The sequence below is a fragment of the Panthera tigris genome, chromosome A1 (assembly GCF_018350195.1).
Source record: "Panthera tigris isolate Pti1 chromosome A1, P.tigris_Pti1_mat1.1, whole genome shotgun sequence".
In the NCBI taxonomy this organism is placed as follows: Eukaryota; Metazoa; Chordata; class Mammalia; order Carnivora; family Felidae; genus Panthera; species Panthera tigris.
In genome coordinates this window covers 129,014,569-129,025,317 of record NC_056660.1, presented here as the reverse complement: position 1 = coordinate 129,025,317, position 10,749 = coordinate 129,014,569, and the positions used below count along the sequence as shown (strand labels likewise).

The 10,749-nt window shown below is 40.3% G+C and overlaps 1 long non-coding RNA gene across 3 annotated transcripts; it reads left to right on the top strand.

Annotated features, from left to right (window-relative positions):
• The first annotated feature begins 382 nt into the window (after positions 1-382).
• LOC122231367 lies at positions 383-10,123 on the top strand. Of its 3 annotated transcripts, none has more exons than XR_006208575.1 (5): positions 383-609; positions 1,396-1,473; positions 3,199-3,280; positions 4,811-5,003; positions 9,979-10,123. It is a non-coding gene; the product is annotated as an uncharacterized LOC122231367 (long non-coding RNA). The 3 variants fall into 3 exon arrangements; XR_006208573.1 differs by lacking the exon at positions 9,979-10,123 and adding an exon at positions 5,454-5,760; XR_006208572.1 differs by lacking the exon at positions 9,979-10,123 and adding an exon at positions 5,411-5,760.
• Positions 10,124-10,749: the final 626 nt, after the last annotated feature.

Below are 10,749 nucleotides of genomic sequence, written 5' to 3'. Positions count from 1 at the left end.
ATTTTAAAAATTGACACCAGGCTTGGAAAAACGAGATCCACCTGCCACAAATCACAGGAAAAACACCCAGTTTACTCAAGACCAAAGACAAAGTAGTTTTCTTTAGCATCTTCCACGAGGACAAACAGAAGAGTGTGGTCAGCGAACTTCCCAGTTTGTTGCATGACATGAACAAAGAGGTGATCAAATTTTCAATATTCTTCAGGTTCCAGCTGCTAACCACTGGTCATAGGTCACAAGGTAGGAGCCCTCATGAAAGGGATTAGCGCCTCTACAAAAGACACCCCTTCCACCGTTGGAGGATGCAATTACAACAGGGCCCTCCATAGAACCTGGTCATGCTGACATCATAATCTCAGACTTCAAGCCTCCAGATGTTGTTTATAAGCCACGCGATCTGTGGCATTCTGTTATAGCAGCTTGACGCAAGACATAGAGTATCCCTAATTCAAGTGGATTCATCATTCATTATACTAAGATGTGATCTGGTGAACAGGCAAAAAGGCTTCTCACTAATGCTCACTGGACTCCGTCTCCTCACTCATAAAACAAAGAGGTTGAAGCCAATGATCTGTAGGTTTCTTTGTGTCTCCAACATTTTGTGCATTGGTGAGTACACAAGTGCATTTTGCAGTATTAGGTTTGACAGAAGATAATTTTGTAGACTTCCCAGGCAGCATGTGAAAACTCAGGGGCTCTTCTGCTCGTCCCTGGGCTTCATAATAACTTGCCCAGCTGTAAAGGGGGACACCTTCCCAAGGCATCTTATTTTTTTCTGATGTAATTTTCTGGTTCTCATGTCCTTTCTTCCACCTTGTTTAGCTTTTATTTTAATGACTTCTCATCAGCAAAGGACAAACCAGCAGTTATCCTTGGGCATGGTACTCACTCCAGGGAGAATATTGGAAATTTTTGACTTTTTGGTCTTTTAGTATAGTCAAATCTGAACATTTAAATGTTAAAACGCATGAGTTTTCTTTTTCACACATCACTTTAAAATTTCGTCTTTATGTAACAAGATTTTTTGAAATTATGTAGACAAATAGGTTATGTATCTGTGACTTACACTTTAGGATAGTACAAAGGACTTTATAAAATATTTATTATAAGAAGGACATATTATGGTTGAGGATCACCACTGTAAACGTACCCCGAGGCTAACCTGGTTTGCAATGGGGAGGAAGATAGGAAAGAAACTGTTGTACATTTGCTTAATAATACTCAGGTACTGTGCTTTGCTCTGTATATTATCTCATTTATGCAGCTAACTTATCCTTCTAAGATGGCAGGTAGTATTACTTTCCTTTCACAGATGAAGATGCTGGGACTTAAGGAAATTTATTAACTTCTTCATTCCTTCATGAAATATTTTCGTGACTCCTATGTGCATTCTAGGTGTTTAGAGAGACAGAAAGGACACAATTTCTGCCATCAAGGAAATATTTGAGTCGAGAGAGATAACAAAGCAAAGCAGTAAGTAAATAAGTCAAGTCACATCGCGTTGCGTGTCATGAAGACAGGTGAATGAAATGCCTTGAGAAAACTTGCCCAAAGTCACATAGCCAGTGAGTGGTGGGGGGTCCAAATGAATGTAGACATTGCTTTTTGATTGCAGTAATCATGGCACTACCATTACTAGTATCAAATGCCAAGGTCATCACCCCTTCTAACATTGTCTAAAAAGATGCCAGCACGTGTGGATGAAAAACCAGGGAGAAAGCTGTTCAAAGCAACTATTACTAAACATTTTTTTCTTGTTGCATTCCTGTCAGAAGAAGTTTCTCTCTCTCTCTCTCTGCCCTCCTAACATTGTTACAACAGTTTCTGGTTCTGCACTGTGAGATATCTTAGTGTGTGATGTTACTAATACTTATTAAAATGCATTTCTAAGTAAATAATCTTAAATGTTTTTCTGATCTTTTTAAGTTTATTTATTATGGGAGAGAAAGAGATCATGAGTAGGGGAGGGACAGAGAGAAAGAACCCCAAGCAGGCTCTGCACTCATGTATGGAGTCTGCCGTGGGCCTGGAACTCACGAACGTGAGATCATGACCTGACCCAAAGCCAAGAATTGGACGCTTAACCCAATGAGCCACCTAGGTGCCCCCATTTTCTGATTTCTTAAGTGTGATTTTCAGAAACATCCCCAGTTTTATTCCCCTGTGGAAATCTATCTGTCACACCCAACTTGTGATCAGCGCATCCACTCTATGAGATGAGAAGAATGTGTGCTGAAAACCCAGATGTAGACATTCTTTTAAAAAAAAAATTTTTTTTTACATTTATTTTTGAGAGACAGAGAGAGACAGGGCATGAGCAGGGGAGGGGCAGAGACAGAGGGAGACACAGAATCCAAAGCAGGCTTCAGGTTCTGAGCTGTCAGCACAGAGCCTGATGTGGGGCTCGAACCCACAAACCGTAAGATCATGACCTGAGCTCAAATTGGACGCTTAACCAAGTGAGCCACCCAAGTGCCCCTGGATGTAGACACTCTTAAAGATGAAACAGCAGGGCCTTTGGGCCAGACTTCCAGAAAGGTGATTAGACCCTTCCTATGGATATGTGGCAGGGAGGTAAATAAAGCCTTCTATTAAAGAAAGGAAAGAAAAACAACCAACAGGTAAAAAGAGATGACCTATAAACCTAAAGTATATATAGTCTGTGAGAATGCTTGGGAAAAAATTATACAGCTAAAAAACTTGCAAAGTTATGTTCTACCCTGCATTAGAAAATGTAGTGACTTCTAGTCACTTAAAGAGAAAGACAGGTAGGTCTTCTGAGGTCTTAAAATTTTGTTCAAGTTATGTATTCCTTTAATACACTTGGAAATTAGCAAATCTTATGTTTGGTGTTTTTAATCACGATTTCAACTCTCTTGGGGAAAAAAAAAAAAAGAATGCAACAGAAAAGACAGCTCTTCTCTATGGGTCCTGGTGACGGCTGCCAAGGAAAGCATCCTCCTGGGCCTCTTAGCTACAGACCCAGCAAGACTTTTGATACTGTGGCTATTTTCCTAAAAGAAAACAGCCTCCCTGGAGAAATCGAAAGCTTCAGGGGGACACACTCTGTAACGTCCAGCTTATAACATAATGACATTCCCACCTCGGCATCATGCAGAGCTCATGTAAATTCTTAAATTACCTGTGTTTATTGAAAACATGTCAAACATCTAGTTATCTTCTTCATTCATTCTTTAGCTTTTATGTGATATTCTTCAAGATCTTCAGAGATAAATAATATTCAGTGTTGACTATTCGAAATGGCTACAGCAAATAAAAGGTAATTTTACATATATTTCATAGAAATTGTCCCACTGTCATCCTGGACTATTCCTTTCACCATTATGGATGCTCAATATTTTGACAGAAGCCAATCTAACATTTCTGCTTTAAGTATATCTCTTTAAAGGCACACTTCTCCCTAAGAGTAATTAACAGTCTTACAATGAACAGCACGGTTAATTTCTCCAGTTGCATAACTTGAATTGATTTCATAAATTTGATAAAATTGAGTTCATAACTTTAAATTGTTTCTGTAATAATTTTTTAGTATTCACCACCAAGTCAGCACTGGTCAGCTCAGACTCTGGGGAATTCAGTATCTATCTCGTACAGTCGGTTCATCTTTTGCAACTATATTGGCCAACTTGCAAATTTATCTGTAGCATGCCTGGATGGTTATGTAGAGAAAACAGCTACTCTCTGGGGGCTAATGTCTCTTCTCCACCAATCAGAACGCAGTTCATGATTCATTAGGTTTGTTGGCTAGATTATTTAACTTAATTCAGTATAAATTATTTAATTCCTAAGGCCTTCCTGGTATTCAATATGAATGAAACAATTATTCCTGGACACAATCATCCAAATACCACCACGCAGTTTTACCAAATCCCAAGCCAGTCGTTAAGTCCATCTATCTGCTGCTTTACATAAACTACTCATGCTGAGTTTTTGAGGGTTATAACATTACTGAAATTGTTTGGATTCAGTAAGGGATTATATGTTATTGTGTATTTAATGAGAGAACATCCCAATTACATAGCAATGTGAGAAATCATAAACTATTGCTAGGTAGCAGTTGTGTCCTTGTTGTGATAGCTTCCTTTCTTTTGTTATCTTTCTCATGGGGAAGGGAGCTCTATTTTTTTCCAAACGTAATCCTGCTGCTTAGGCTTCCTTTAGGCTAACCATCCCCAGACATCATGACTATCTGGTCAATGGCTGGTCGAAGTAGCATAGACGGCAGGTCTATTTTCTCTCCTATTGGAATTTCTATGACCGTGTCTCTAAACATGGTATGCCATGTCTTAGATTGGGCTCTCTGGAAACAGGTTCGGAGGCAGACAATTGTGTGCTTCTTGCAGGGACGTGAGCAAGTCAGGAGTGGTAGCGGATTTGCACTGCACCCTGCAGCTCTGCTGATCCTACGTGGCACTCAGAGACTGAGATGATCTTTGTATCTCTGTATCATCCAGTCACTGGCTGTGGACTCCTCTCTGGGGGGAGGAGGCATGGCCCTGTGGCCAAAGGCAATTTCTATCAAAAGTTGTCAGCGGCTGAAGCAGCTGGGGAAATGAGGGTCTCAGTCCTAAGGAGAGATCTTGCAACACCATCGATCCCCTGGCCCCATTCTTAGGAAATCCTGGATAAGGAATATTGACAAAGACTGAGATATGAAGGAACAACATTCTTTCATTTATACACAGTCTTGGTTTCTTCCTCTCAATAAAGCTCAACTTAATCTGTAAAAAAAAAAAATTACTATCCTTTTTCCTCCTTTTCCTTCTCTCCCTCCTTTGTCCTAAACAAGGCCAAGAATGGAATGGAATAAGGTAGACCCCAGAGAATTTTGCCCTGGAGAATAACCAACAGTGGAGCAGCGTCGTGCCGTTCCCATGAGACCTAGCTGGAACCTGGGGAGCTGGCGTTGCAAAGGGCTGCTTAGAGACCTGTGAAGAAAAGGGCACTTGGCAAAGGGAAGAAGCTGTTTAGGTTTAGGAGAGGTAGGTTATAAATGACAATTTGGTTTTTTCCCTCTTACTCCTTACTGAAGCAAGCACAATGCGTTGTGTACTCACACTGGCATTTCCCTGGCTAGCCACACTTGATCACCCCTCCAATCTTAAAGGAGGCTCCTTGCCACTTTCATGTGTTATCAAGGACCACCTTCCCCACCCACACCTCTATCTGTCCTGTTGCTTGCTTTCCCATGATCCCTTCTTTCATTTATTTACTCAGTCATTAATCGCTGCATTTATGTAGGGACCTCCTCATATGTACCGGTTCTGTTCTGGATAGCATGGTTCTTGATAGATTGTCTGGAGCTTTGGATACTTGTTTTGTTTCCTTTTTGGTTCTTGTCTGTTCCTGTTACTTGTACTCACAGCAGGTCCTGATCTTTGCTCTCCAGGTAGGTGTGAGACTTGTCTAGTTCCTTTGTTTCTTGTTATCAGAGTCCACTGATGTCTGCTTGATGAGTCTGGCCTCGTCTCCACATAAGGTCTTTAAATGGTTTCTGAGAACTGCTTTGGCCTCGAGTCAGAACCATTTCCTTGGAACACAGATACTCTGCGGCACCACCTATGATCCACTGCCACCAAATCCACTGTGAGCAAAGGGCAAATACATCTCCAAATAAACATGTCTATGGCAAGGGCTGAACGGGAAAGCCAGATCATGGAAGCGGAGCACAACACATCCAAATGTGGAAAAGACGAACAATAAAACTAGACTCACAGTTTGTCTCTGATAACAAATTAATCATTTGACTTAGTGTGCGTAGTTATTTGCCTCTCTCCCAGGGACTGAACCTACCTAAAAAGCCATTCTACTTCTAGTTTGGAAAACCCCTTGATGTTTTGATTTTATTCTGGTCCAGTAGTTCTAGATCCATTTGCTTTTGGCTTTAAGTGGTTCCTTTGGTTGTTTTTTTTTTTTTAATGTTTGTTTATTTTTGAAAGAGAAACAGAGATGGAGTATGATCAGGGAAGAGGCAGAGAGAGAGAGAGAGAGAGAGAGAGAGAGAGAGAGAGAGAGATACAGAATCCAAAGCAGGCTCCAGGCTCCAAGCTGTTAGCACAGAGCCTGATGCGGGGCTCCAAACCACGAACCATGAGATCATGACCTGAGCCAAAGTCAGACGCTTAACCAACTGAGCCACCCAGGCACCCCTCTTTTTTGTTATTTTAAAGATCTTTTTTATTTTCTTGCTCCAAACTGTTGGATTTTTATTTTATGACTTGTTTCATTGTACGTTCCTTTTCAAAGGGAATAAGTCAACAGATTGAGCGCACTTGTTCTGAAGCTTAATACCTATTTAGACTTTTCAATGTATCAATCTACCTTGATGCCAATATGAAGGATGCCAGGGTAACAAGAGCTATCCTAAGTATGATGCATGCATTAACTCCTTTAACCACACGATAGCTCCATGGCAGGGCATTGTTATTTCCAATTTATAGATAAGGAAACAGAGGGACAGAGAGTAACTTGCCCTCTCTCACCAGGAAATCCAACTCCAAAGCTATGCTCTCGGCCATTAAGATATACTCTCTGGTTGGAAATGCACTCAAAGATCATTGCAAAGTCCAATTATAATGCCCATTTTGTTTTGAATGCTTTCATGCTACTCCCTCATGCTATGGCAGACTTCTTCCATGATCTCTGTTCTGTTTATTCAAGCCAGTAGGCCACAGCTGGTGAAAATTCACTTACTATGCAGCTTAAACATAGGAGCCTGCTTTTCTGTCTCACTGCATCATTGACTTTCCATATATTTTCTATTTTCACTCAAAGCTGTAACTGGAGTCCCTTGACTATCTCTGTTAATTTTTTCTCCTTGCCATGTTTCGTTTTTCATTTAAATTTTCTAACAGTGTTATCTGAGTTAGTAAAGATAGAACTTTTATGAAAGACTCAATATCAAAATTAAGTTGCATTGCAAGGTATTATGGGTAAAATTGGAAGGAAGGGCATTAAAAAACCTCCACTGCGGTTCTCTGACTGAGTCTATTTGAGGCTAATGCAATAATCTTGGCTTGATTTATGATTATATATTCTGACGTCTAAAAAGCTATTTGTAAGTAGTTTAATAAAAGGCTATTCCTCCAAATTTCGAATTAGCAGTGAAGGTGATTTCTATTAGAGAAGACAGTTGTAGAGGATTTTGTTGTCGATGTTTAATAAAGTGAGTTCTTTTTCTCAATGCAATACACACTGTTGACTTGTCGCACAGCTCTGGGGACCTGATGTTGTATTCAGAGAGTAAAAACATATCTCTGCTCATTGTTTATTTACTACATTTTGAGGTGCATATGGCAAAATTATTTTCCTTACAGTTCCCAGTTCAGTTCTTTCTCTTGATTATGTGTTAAAAATATGTGCATAAGGTTCCTCAATATCTCAGTTTAACAATGTGAATCTCCAAGCTTCTTTTATTAAATGACATTTCCAGTATTTTAATGAGGGTTTGACATTTTCACATGTTACAATTTTGTTTTATTTTTATATTCATTGAAGTGACTTTCATGCTGCCTTTGTGCTGCTGACTTTCGTGCTGTCGATTTACAATTTCTAAAGGTACTTGGAGACACCTTTTCAGAAAGAAGAAGTACATCAAGAAATCATTCAAGATTCTCAGTGTTAGTATTCAGAGGAGTGCATTTTTTAAAAAATGACTTGCAAGGCTTTAAGTGTAGGATTTTTGTTCTGCCCAACATCCAAAGCTAGGTTCTTTGGAAATGGCAAAAGCCACACATGATTTAGAACAGGGGCTTGCAAATTCAAACAACCAGGGCACCTGGTGGGTGACACAGGTAACTGTGGAGGACTGGAGCAGGCATGTGACCTGCAAAGAGGGCAGCTGCAAATCTGCTCTTTCCAATGGTCACTGTGAGGGGAGATCCAGGGTCCTCAGATTTTTCAGCGTTCTAATAGAATACGAGAATAGAATACTGGCTATTTACATGGAATATTCTGAGTTTTAACTTTGGCTATCCCAATTTAGATTTTCTAGCACACAATTAGATACCTGTATTATGTATACAGAGAATGACCAATGCTTCAAAGAGTCAAGAAGGAAAGGTATGGTTGGAGATTGCTTTCAAATGATTTAGAAATGCATAGCCTCATTCTGGGACTCTTTAATTGCCTACTAATGGCAGAGCAGCATATTGACCAAGCAGCACCCTCAGTTTTTAAAGAACCCACAGTCTAGGAGAAGGTCTAAGACACTACAAACATAACTCAATGGAAGGTGAAGTCAGAAATTCCAAAAGGGATGCTCAAATGACATTCAAAGGATGGAAAAGTCACATATGGTTGGTGAGATCAGAGACAGGTTCATGGCTATTGAGATGAGCCTTGATGGTAAATATAGGCAGGAGGACATTCCAGAGGGAGGACACAGAGAGATCGGCATGGAGGCAGGAAATAGGAGCATGGGGATGCTTGGAGAGCCCCACGTCTCCACTATAAAGCCAGGGGAGCCATCAGCAAGAAGGCAAGCAAAGGAGGTTGCGAGTATGTTACAGAGGGCTGGACAGAGGAATTCATACAAGGATTTTAGTAAACAGACAAGCTGTCAATGCTTTTTGACTTGGAGAGTACTATATCTCAGATTTCTTTGTGTGTGTGTGTGGGGGGGGGGTGTTAAAAAAATGATGGCAAAACAGGAGAGACAGGACTGGAGATTAGGACTTCAATGTATAAATTTGGAGGGGACCACAAACAGTCAGCCCATAACAAATGATCTTGTAAAGAGTACAAGAGTTTGTTCCTTTTGCTTCTGAAATAACATTGGAGTAATATTACTAATACTTTAATGTACCAAGGATTAAAGTGAATTTAATGGCAGGATGAGAACAAAATGCTAATGTAGCCCATGGCATGCCTTATATAATACAGAAAAAACCATGTACTCTGTGCTTTCTTCTATAATAAAACTTACCAGGTCACTAATTAGGTCACAACTCTTGTACCCTGTTTCTAGTAAAGAATCTGGCTCGTAAGTAGGTGCTCAAAAAATGCTGGTAGAATGAATGAAGAATGGTACTAGATGGTTTTTCATTAAAAAAAAAAGCCATGTGTTCTGAGCCCCAGCCAGTTCTTTCATCAACCCTGAGTTTCTTACCACCACACACAGCTTGTGGCTTTGGACTTGAAGAGCAAAAAGTGAGAGATTATATGGAGAGATCAAAGAAGCAGAAGGGAGTTCTCCATAATGGTTTGAACGTAGAGTGGACTTACATCTTACTGGAGGTTAGGTTTTAAAGGCAGAATGCAAAGAAAATGTGTCCTGTAGTGCAAATTACCCTTGAAAACTCTTCAGGAAGGGACTGTGTTGGTGATGTATAAAACATACCTCTTTTTCTTCCAGCACTGAACAGCCCACTGCTTTCTTCTGTTCAGCACGGGTTGAAGTTGGTTTGAATTGAAGGGTTATATTTTATGAAAAAAATATACTCTTAAATGCTAGAATTAACTCCATGTGGTGATATGCTGTCACTATAAAAAGCACCCCAGGACTGAGATGGCCCAAGAATGGCAATTTTCTACCTCCTTTCTCAGTCTCATGTTAGGATATATGACCTTGAGTCGAATGGTGGAAAGGGATCTCATTCTCTCTCTCTTCTGCCCACCCCTCTCACGTCTTATTTGGCCCAGAATGTGGGGGGGCTGGTTTCTATCAGCTTACAATACACATATGATTTCTCTCTGCCCATAAGTAGGGGAGCTGAATGGTATCTGGCCATAGCACAAGAGCTTGCTGCTTGTGCTCATCAGAATAAGCATCACCTACCACTTGCAGAGACATCTGCTTGCAGAGACATGCTTGCAAAGACATCATAAGGAAGTGAGCCAGGCAGGCGTGGATCAATTCCCTGTCATGGCTACAGTGGTCAGAACAACATCAGGATGGGGACAACTGGCATTCAGTCATGGGAAAAGTGGAATCATGTCCACATATTTTGATTTCAGGGATCTTCAAAGGACCCTGGGCATCACCCTCTGCTAAAGGCATAGTGGAAGGACCTTGGTTTTTGGAGAAAGGACATCAATGGTGGAATCCTAGTCTCACTTCCTTTTTCCCCCTCATGAATATCTACTATCTTTCCCAGCTTTACTGAGGTATAATCAACAAATAAAAATTGTTTATATAGTACTTAAGGGATACAACGTGTTCTATGCATAAAGATTGTAAAATGATTGCTACAATCAAGCTAATCATCCATCATCACACAGTTACCTTTTTTTTTGTGGTGAAATCACATGAGATCTACTCTCCTAGCAAATTTCACGTTAACAATACAGTTATTACTTATCATAGTCACCATGCTGTGCACTAGGTGTCCAGGACCTATTCATACGGCATAACTGAAACTTTCTACTTTTTGACCAGCATCTTTCCATCTCCCAGCCTGGCAACTACCATTCTACCCTCTACCTCTATGAGTTGGACTTTTTCAGATTCCACATGTGAGATCACACAGTATTTGTCTGTGTCCGACTTACTTCCCTTAGCGTAAGACGCTCCAGTTCCATCTATGTTGTTGCAAGTGGCCTTTTTAAAGGCTGAGTGATATTCCATTGCATGTACGTTTTTATCTATTTTCTGTGTCTGTTCATCCATCAACAAACACTTATGATACTTCCATATCTTGTTGACCTCCTCTCTTTGTGATTGTGAGATCTTTGGCAGAGTCTCTGAGCAATTATTAGGTGGATAATAGGGATATGGTGAAGATCAAA